The sequence below is a fragment of the Nicotiana sylvestris genome, chromosome 4 (assembly GCF_000393655.2).
Source record: "Nicotiana sylvestris chromosome 4, ASM39365v2, whole genome shotgun sequence".
Classification (NCBI taxonomy): domain Eukaryota; kingdom Viridiplantae; phylum Streptophyta; class Magnoliopsida; order Solanales; family Solanaceae; genus Nicotiana; species Nicotiana sylvestris.
Window position 1 is genome coordinate 153499198 of NC_091060.1, and position 11012 is coordinate 153510209.

The window sequence follows — 11012 nt, forward strand, 5'->3', positions numbered from 1 at the left end:
GAGTGTCCCATCCAAGAAACTTTGAGGATCTGCTAAATTATTGGAACTTGTGAATTTTGGTGATTTCAATTTCAGAAACTCTTGTAGAGAAACTTCCTTATTTCCGAAAGTCTGAGTCTGTGCAGGTGCTTGTGTCTGAAAAGTAGCCTGAGGAGCTGAACTTCCACCCTGAGCAGGCTCCAATGCCTCTAACATATTCAATAACCTTGCCACTGCATCTGCAGGTAAGGCAATAGTAGGTACAACAGTTGGAACTGGTGGTGGAGCATCTTGAACTTCCTGCCCTTGCACTTGATCTAGCATAGTATCTTGGGGTTGACCCATGTTCCCAACTTTAAGTTGAGGAGCAGTTTGTCTTCTACCTCCCACCCCGGGTAGCACCACGTCTAGTACCACGTCCAGCAGATGAGGGTGTGCGTGTCCTAGCCATCTGCAAAAGAAATATTCGAATGTCAATCTCAAGTTATCTCAACGCACGATCAAAGAATGAAAGAAGGAAAAACATTCCTAGATGTTCAGTAGCCACAAGATCATAAGTATGGGCGCTTACATACTCATGAACAAGACTCTACTAAACATTGCTCCATGACTCGGGACTTAAAATCTGGCTCTGATACCAACTTTATCACGACCCAAATTAGGATCGTGACCAGCGCTCAGGAGCTAGTGCTCCCAAGTAAACCTCATCGGAAATTTTACAGAAAATCGGACAGAGTTTCCCCTGTTTTTGGACCATCCCAAAAAATTTCGTGTCTCAAATCAGCAACCAAACATCCTAATAGCAATTCAAATGATAATGACTTTATCAATTAACCAAAATTAATATCTACCTTTAACAGTCCACCCACTAACAACTAGAAATACTACTATATCTCCAAATCTGATAAGAATGAGCGTTACTCACCATAACTCTATCATAACAAATACTACTCAAGACACTAAAAGAATGACCATGGAGCGACTCTATGAGTTCAAAGAAAAGAGCAGAACAATTGATAAAATTCTCACCCACGCGAACAAGTGCGAGGCTCACCAAGAATTATCAACTTGTGCGCTCTAATTAACGAAATCGTCGCCCACGTCAACTGCTGTCTCGGTAAAAAAAATTTAGCGGGGAATGAGTCACTAGCTCAGTGAGTAATAACACTTAACTACAACCGTTTTTATTGGGGACAAGTCAGAAAATATGCTAGTATCTCAAACAGAAAATAACATAAAAATGCCCTTTCAGAAACAATAAATAATTTCCAGTCTCATCATGCTTTTTTTATAGTATAATACAATTAACAGTTCAGTAATAAGCTCGGTAACCAATGTATAATATCAATATTCACATTTGGGATATTTCATTAAACGAATCATGTAATCGGTATAACTGTGGACTTCTTCGCAAGAAATCAAACATAACGGTAGTCTCTACTCGAGGAAAATCGGTAATGGTATGCTAGTTCTACCTTCCCACTAGCAAGGGCTGTAACAGCAATCTGTAATTACAAGGTGCACCAGGTCTAACGAATCCGCTGTTAGCTACGTGATCCTTCAATGTCTACTCTCATTTATACTTGTCTCTGTAATCCGTATATACTTGTAGAAAAAATATTTTAAAATATAAGGCATTTTGGTTCTTATCAAATCATGTAATTTATTTCGATAACAGAAAAATTCAAGTAACGGTAATCATCTCAAATGACTATTTCGGTATCATATCGAGTAAAAGGCTTGTCCCACATACAATTCAAAATAATCGGTAACATATTCATATTAAAAATCATGTGTAAATCATGTAAGTTGTGAAAATATAAATTGCGGTAAGATTACTACTCACCGTACTCGTGCCGAAATACCCAATGCTTCACCTCGAGCAATTCGTACAAATTCCTCCAATTAATCTATAATTATATAATATCGATTTCACGTTAGTTTTCTTGTTTAGGCTAATTCATACCTAATTTCGAATACCCAATCATCGGGGTTCATGTTTGACTTTTAATTTGTGGATTTATATTTAATCATAGAACTAGTCCATAATTCTATCAATTTCAAACTATTTAGTATAATTTATTCCTCTAAAATTAGACCTATCAGTGCTTAAACCAAACCTTTATAGCCTTGTTATCTTCGTAGTAATTGTATATTTCTTTTTATATAAGAGAAAGTTGATATTGAGTTCTTTTGTACTACATAAAATTACATAGATGCAGTAAAATAATTCAACAGATAAGGAGAAGAAAGTTAACCTCTTAAGTCGAAGGAGAACTTTAATACTTTCAATTTCAACTTCCAGTTCTTCTTAAGGCCTTTGCCCAAGCTTTCTTCTTCTTCTTCTTCTTCTTCTTCTTCTTCTCTTTTCCCTTTTTTTTTCTCTGCTGGTTTGTAATTTTTTCCATTTCTGAAGCTTCTGTTGTGGTTTTAAAGCAGCCTTTTTTTTCTCTTTTTCCCCTTCCCCTTTTCCCTTTTGTCTTTTATTTTGTGATTTTGCCACTGAATGTGGTCTTCGACCCTTTTTATTCAATCCTTATCTTTTTTTTGATTTATTTTGTTTTTATTGGTTAGTTTCTTATTATTATTATTATTATTATTATTATTATTATTATTATTATTATTATTTTGCTAATGACCAATATACCCTTATAAACAAATATAGGGTATTACAATAGCTTTGTTGGACGTGCATGTTATTGCCATATCATTGGCATTTGTCACACTTGGCCACAAAAATTTCTGCATCTTCTTTCATTTTTGGCCAATAGTATCCTGCTCTTATTAGAGTTTTTACCAAGGATCTTCATCCTGCGTGATTTTCACAGTGTCGCTCAGGTACTTCTCTCATCACATATTCTGTTTGAGAAGGTCCGAGACATCTTGCTAAAGGTCCTCCGAACATCTTTCGATACAGGTTTCCACGAACCAAACAGTAACTGGTAGCTTTTCGTCGAAGCGATTGAGCCTTTTTTTGTCTTCAGGTAGAATTCCATACTGCAGAAATTAAAAAATTTGTTTCTCCAATCCAAAGTTAAATTATTAAAATTTACCTTATTTTTATCTTGATCGAGTACCGAATGAAACCAATTTATTACGGTAGAATTTTCGCATTCGTTACTTCTGCAACAGATGCGAGATTAGCCAGTGCGTCTGCTACCGGCATTTTCCTCCCTAAGTATTTGCACGATTTTCCACAATTGAAATTGTCTGATTAATTCTCATGCCTTTTCCAAATATTGTTGCATTCGCGTTTCTCTAGCTATGTAAGTCCTATGCATTTGATTAACTACTAGCTACGAATCACTTTTGATTATAATCTGCTCTATTTCGAGTTCTCGTGCCAATTCCAGACCTGCAATTACAGCCTCATATTCTGCTTCATTTTTAGATAATGGGATGACACTTTATTGCTTGCCTTATGGTTTCCCCCGAAGGTGGGATTAGAACAATGCCTAAACCCGATCCTTTAACATGGAGCCATTAGTAAATAAGGTCCAAGTATCTGGATTAGATTTGATGAATATCTGTAGTTCCTTTTCAGCTTCAGGAACTATCCTTGCGCTGAAATCTACAACAAAATCTGCAAAAACTTGTGATTTTATTGCAGTTCTAGCTAGGTTGGTACACGATATCGTATTCACTTAGTTCTATAGCCTATTTAGCTAACCTTCCTGACAGTTCTTGCTTATGCAATATATTTCTTAGGGGGTAAGCGGTAACTACAGAGATAGGGTGACATTGAAAATAAGGTCTCAACTTTCTAGAAGCCATAATTAATGCTACAGAAAGTTTTTCTAAGTGAGGATATCGAGTTTCAGCATCTAACAAAGATGTGTTAACATAATAAATTGGAGATGTTTACCTTTGTCTTCTCGTACCAATACTGCACTTACCGCCATTTCTGATACAGCAAGATAAATAAGTAGTCTTTCTCCATCCTTCGGTTTAGCCAATAGGGGTGGATTTGATAAGTATGCTTTTAAATTTTTGAGAGCTTGTTGGCATTGATCAGTCCACTCAAATTGGTTTTGTTTTTTCAAAACTAAAAAAACTTAAAACTTTTCTCCGATGATTTGGAAATAAATCTTCCCAAAGCTGATATCCTACCTGTCAACCTTTGCACTTTTTTTTACTCGTGAGTATGTCTAGTATCTCCTCAATGGCTTTTATCTGTGCAGGGTTTACTTCAATACCTCGGTTAGAAATAAGAAAACCTAAAAACTTACCTAAAGCCACGCCAAAGACACATTTTCCGGGATTTAACTTCATATTGAACTTGCGAAGAATCTGAAAAGTATCTTATAAATGTTGGATATGATCTCCTGCCTGTGCCGACTCGACTAGCATGTCATCGATGTAGACGTCCATAGTCTTTCCCAGGTGTTCTTGAAATATATTTTTTTACCAATCTTTGGTACGTGGCTCTAGCATTTTTTAGTCTGAAGGGCATGACTTTATAATAGTAAGTCTCCATGTTTGTGATAAAGGAAGTTTTTTCTTAATCTAAAGGGTCCATCTTTATCTGATTATATCCTGAATAGGCATCTAAAAAACTTAACAACTCATGTCCTGCAGTAGAATCAATTAGTTAATTTATGTGCAGCAAAAGGAATGAATTTTTAGGACAAGCTTTATTTATGTAAGTGTAATCTACACAAACTCGCCATTTCCCATTCTTTTTTGGTACTACTATAGTATTAGCTAGCCAGTTAGGATATTTTACCTCTCGTATTGACCCAATTTTTAAAAGTTTTTGTACCTAATCCTGGATCACCTGATTTTTGAAGGATCCTTGCATCCTTTTCTTCTATTTGACAGGTGGATATGATGGATCTTCATTCAAATTGTGGGTCATCACCTCCGGTGGTATACCTATCATATCTGAATGCGACCAAGCAAAGCAATCTGCGTTAGCTTGTAAAAATTTGACAAGTTTACCTTTCATCCCCAGGCTTAGCTTAATTCTAATATAAATGTTTCTCTCTGGCCATTACTCGGAAAGTGTGATAGCCTCGAGTTCTTCAATTTTTGTTTTGATGTTTTCATTCTCTTCTGGCTCTTGAATGTCATCAGGTTTTGACTCTACATCAATCTATTCATTTTTAGTTGAGGTTTATATTTTATGTCCTCAACTGAATTTTGTAGTTGCTATTTCTTATTTGTATCATCGTTCGCTATGCTCGAATCCGCAACTGAATTGATACTTTTAGAAGCTTGTTGATCTTCACGGATTTGTTGAATCCCTCCATTGTGAAGGAAACTTAATAACTTGATGAAAAGTAGATGGTATAACATCTATATCATAAATCCATGGCCTGCCAAGAATCATATTATAATCCATGTCTGTATCTATCACCTGGAATTTCGTATCCTTGATAACTCCTTCTACAAATGTGGTAAGCACTATTTTCCCTTTTGTGACAATGCTTGAATTATCGAATCCAAATAAGGTACGTGCTTTGGGCACCATCTTTTCATCAGCTTGCATCTCATTTACAACCCTCAGAAGAATAAGATTTATGGAGCTACCTGGATTATTCAAAACGTGTTTCACATAAGTATCATGTACAAGTAAAGATATTACCAGTGCATCATGTTGAGAGATTATCATGCCATCTGCATCATCAAACGTTATACTGTCTTCCTCCAAAACTTGGCGAACTCGCTTCCCATGGGTAACCGTGACTTTTGATGTTTTTTTGCAGCCGTATACGTTACACCGTTGACCTCTTCTCCCCCGCTTATCACGTTAACCGTTCTTTTTGGTGACGGAGGTTTTGGAGGCTCTTGTTTATTCTTCATATATGATTTCTTACCTTTCTCACTGAACAATTCAGTTAAATAACCTTGTTTTAACAAATGTTCTACTTCACCTTGTAACAATCTGCAATCTGTCGTTTTATGGCCATGTTCATTATGAAACTCGCACCAGAAATCTGGATTTCTTCTGCTAGGGTTTGATCTCATTTCTTTTGGCCACCGGACCTTATCTCCCATACTTTTTAAAACAGCCACCAACTCAGAAGTGCTAATATTGAAACTGTAATCTCCAATCTTTGCATTTGTATTAGCATTACTGTCTCATGCATCTCGCTCTTTTCCGAACTTGGATGATAAACCCGCATCCCTATCCCTTGATCTAGAACCATACCTTGTATTTTCTTGTTTAGAGCATAAATCTCGTCCTGGTGGTCCCATATAAGGTTCGTACCTATTCTTACCAGACCTTTTTTCGGATTCTGGTCATCTCAAACTTATTCTTTCATCACCCTTTGCCTGAGTGATCGTGTCTTTTTCTATCTGCAGCTTTGTGTTGTACCTATTGTACACATCATTCCATGTTGTAGAAAGGAATTCTCATAAGCTTTCCTTGATTCTCCTAGTGGCTTTTGAGCTTTTTTCATTTAAGTTACTTGCAAACGCCATGGCCGCCCAATTATCAGGTACTCGTGGTAACATCATCCTTTCACGTTGAAATCTATCTACAAATTCCCTGAGAAGCTCCGTATCTCTTGTTTTATTTTGAAGTTGTCTTCCATCCTCTTCTCGACTTTTTGAGCTCTCGAATGTACTTTTATAAATGAATTTGCAAGCTTAGCAAAAGAATCAATAAAGTTTTCTACTAAGAGAGAATACCATGTTAGTGCTCCTTTCGTGAGTGTTTCGCCAATTTTTTTGACAAATACCGACTCAATTTCTTGCTTGGTTAAATCGTTGCCTTTCACGCTAGTTGTAAACGCGGTTACATGATCTTGTGGGTCGGTTGTTCCATCATACTTTGGAATATCAGGCATTTTAAACTTCTTAGGAATCGACAAAGGTGCTGCACTTGGCTTTTAGGGCTGTTGTGAATATTTATCAATATCAACTCCTTTAATCACGGGTGTCACGTCAGGTATTTGTTCTATACGATCATTCTACTCCTTCAGCTGCTTCTGCAAAGTTAGTACCAAACTTTGTAAATCAAAATTATTCGGTGTACCTGACCTTCCATCACGAGATTCACTAGGAGTTCCTCCGCTTCCTAAATTAGCATGTCCTGGGCGTGGATTTTCTATAGTCACGGTATTGTTTGGAGGTGGAGTAGGTGGCATAGCTGGTAATCCACTAACAAAAGCTTGAAGGATGTTGTTGACGTATTCTGCAATTAATTGTTTCAACGCGTCCTCAGTAGTTGTCTCGTCCCCATGTTAATCATTCGTATGTGATGTTGATCTTTGAGGTGTTCCTTCTCGTGACTATCGAGGAGATTCTTGTGGTGAAGGGATTGGTGGAGTTCCTCCCCCCTGTTAGTTTAGTTGGTTATTGTCATTGACAGTTGACATGATTGTTTGACAGAAAAGTAAATTTGGAAAGTGAAAAGATTATTAGGTTCCCGGCAACGGAACCAATTTGTTTAACCAAAAATATGTCTTTTGATCAAATCTAATTTTAGAAGAAAACGGGTTGCTGATAACCAAGTTTTACTTCACTTTCTCAATGATATCAAAGGAAAATAAAGAATAAGTAAAGTAATAATTGATTGCAAAGTCAAGGTAGAGAATTTCGAGAAAGCAGAAAAGTAAAGAGTATATTTCAATATTGTCCCAGATCTGTCCTTACAAATAGAATTTTGTGCCCTTATATAAGAATATACAAGAGTAACGGTTTTTCCCACATAATTTGGGTTAATTATGGGCGTTAATGACATTGATTGCACATAATCTTAAAAATCTATAACCGATGTATTTATTGCTATAAATACCTCATATCTGTTCTGATTTCCCTTCCTTGTTTTCTTCTGGTTTATGTATCTTTCCTTCTTATTATTATTTATTCATTCATTCCGTCCTCATTCAATTCTTGCCAACTATTAAACCTGGTACTATCTCGTGGGTATTTCTTCCCGTGCCTTCTCTTCCCTAACAATTAAGAAAGCCACATGTCGCTATATTATTGTCCCACGTGCCATGCCATGTCAGCTTTTCAATATTTCACGTGTCGCGCTTTTTCACCAACAATACAAGTAATTCCGAGAGCAGGGCTTCCAGTGACAATAACAACGATATTAGTAAACAAGAAGATAAAATTATATTGAGCTTTGAATAGAGTGTAACATATGTTTGTTCAGAAAATTCGGGTCCTTTATAATGGTAATAGATCTCACTATTTATAGCTACACTTAGGGAACAAGGTCCTAGGATCAAGCCCCTCTTTAATATCAATTACGAGGGCCGTTGAAGAATGTGTAACGGCAGGCAGTGAATGCCATATTCCTTGTAACGGGTCGTATACTTAATGTTGCAGAATATTCCTCATTAAATGCTACAGGGTGGCAGACATTTATTTCATCTTTATGTATATCATTCTCTCTGATAACAGATAGGAGTTGCCTTCGGATTCAACTATCTTCTGTTTTCGACTCCACGTGTCACTTCCTCATGCGGTCATTTAATATAAACATATTTTACCCTATACAGAAACCTAATCAAACATAAAATTGAAATTGATGCATATTGTCTACTAATATAAAGTTGAAATTTAAAATAGCTATAAGTAAAATGACTTTGGTTTATAAGGAGAAAGTCATTCTCTCTCTCTTTTAATAGAAAATATTTTTTTCTTTTTCTGATAATAAAACACCAAATAACGAATTTTTTTTCCTGAAAAACTTTCTTGAAAGAATGACATGACCTCCCTAAGGTCCAAATAATCTAGTTAAAACAATGTTGTAAAAGAAAATACGTTGCATCTATTCATGGGCTACCTTGTTAATTTGTAGGACAATTGATAGAAAAAAACAAACAAGACATATCACGTGAATTGCACGAATGGATCTGCAAAAAGCCAGGCCGACCATGTCCACTTTCCTTATCATGCAACCCTGGCTATGTTTAATTGTAGTACTTTTTATAGAAAAAGAAAAAGATACAAATAAAGAAATCATTACCCTGCTAGGTGCTGGTATTTCTCTGCGCCTAGAAAGGTCTAAAGCCATTGTAACAATAGGTGGACTCAGAGCAACTGGTATAGTATTCATCTGAACCTACTGCTATTTTCGATACAGAGTATAAATTTATTTGTAAAAATTTACTATCATTACAAAAATTGATAGTTATGGACAAGAGCATATGCAACAATGTAACTATGGGTTTAATTTAACCCATAATTTTCGAGACGGAACATAAATTTATATGTGAAAATACATTAAAATTGTAGGAAATACTCCTTCTGTCTCATATTATGTGTTGTGTTTCTCTTTACAAACCCCTTACGAAATATTAATTAGGAAAGAGATTGGACTATTCTACCCTTATTTATGTCTTAAAATATAATCTTTCTTTATGGAATATTTATTCTATTTATGTGTTATCTTCATCTTCAAGAACAATTATTACTAAGGGTAAAAAAGGAAAAAAATAATCAATTTTTCTTGAACTTCTAAAATAACAAATAAAGTGAGACACCTATTTTTAGTAATCACAATTGTTAATATGAGACGGAGGGAGTACTAGATATGGACTCATAATTTTAAAATATAATGGGTTCAATAATAAGAACGTTACATGTTGAACACAAAAAATTCAAATCCTAAATCCATATCTAATTAAGAACTCATAATTTTAAATATATAATAAATTTAGCATTAAAAACATTAAAGATTAAACCTATAAAAATTAAATTCTTGAAACATCCTAGGACGAGGTGCCCATGCAATGGAAAACTATTAATTTCCTGAAACATCTGTCCATATTGCTTTTAATCTGAACGAACATCATGGTAGGGGAAGGAAAAAAAAAAGCACTATTATACTTAAATGATCAATACGACAAGTCATAATGGATGGTAACATGGATGGGTCCGAAATCTTTCAAAAAGATATGTACTACTCCTTTCTACTGTTCTCGATTGTCCTATATACGCAGGTCCGATTGAGATTTAATATGAGCAAGTTCGAAATCTTATTGCACTCGTATAATTAGAGTCAGATTTAAGATTTAAGATTTAAATTTTTATGAGTTTAAATTTATAATTATATTATATCTCAACTAATTTAATGAGTTAAAAATTTAAAAGAAGACCATTGTCATTCAAAGAAAGAAGAGAGAAATTAAAAGCTTTAAGAGAAGAAATAGTCCTTGCAAATCTGATCCCCCGCTCTCCTTTTTTCACGTTAATAGTTTTGTATTATAAATAGAATTTTATTTATGGTGATGTTTATATTTAGAGAGATTCTAGGGTTTATTACTTGGTGGCTAATTCACTCTCTCCTTATAAATAGATGGTTCTATTCCATTGTAATCCATCCCAAAATTCAAAAAGAATTCTCTCTCCCTATTTTTCTCTGCAATACTACTCTTCTTCTTTTATTGTTTCATAACACGTTATAAGCACGAGACTCTACCCTTTTGGATCACTTGATGTAAAAAGATCAAAGTGTAGTTGAGGTCTTGTTCTTTCAAAATTAAGAAGTATGAATATGAAATTGAAGTACAGGCCGAGGACAATTTTGTCAAGACAACAATGATCGATTGATACAAACCTCAAAATCATTAAACTCTGAACAAGTTTAGTGGACACGCAAGGAGAATATTTCTTGAAGTCTTCATAGTCTCATTCCTTATAAATGAAACAGTGGCAGTAACAGGAAAAGGAAAAGAGGAAGATCAAGTGAAATTTCACAAAAATGGTGGTTTTGCAATTAGAAAAGTTTATGATTGATCAACGGCAGCGGAGAATTACAGAGAGGGAGAAAATGATGCTATTTTTAAAATCCCTGAACTCTCTGTAAGTATTTTACTTTATTTATTTTTTTAATATTATTGAATTCTATAATTTGATTTTAAATACAAGCAAATATGAATATCTTTCAAAGCAAAATTGGATCACAATTCAATTGTAAAAATATTTTTTTAATTACGACACGTACAATATTCAAAGAGAAGAAATATTTCTCTTATTTAAGTATGTGTAAGACAGATGTTACTACAATTTCTGGTAGTGGTAATCTAATTGAAGACTCTGGAAGAGCTACTATAACTCTGCCTAAA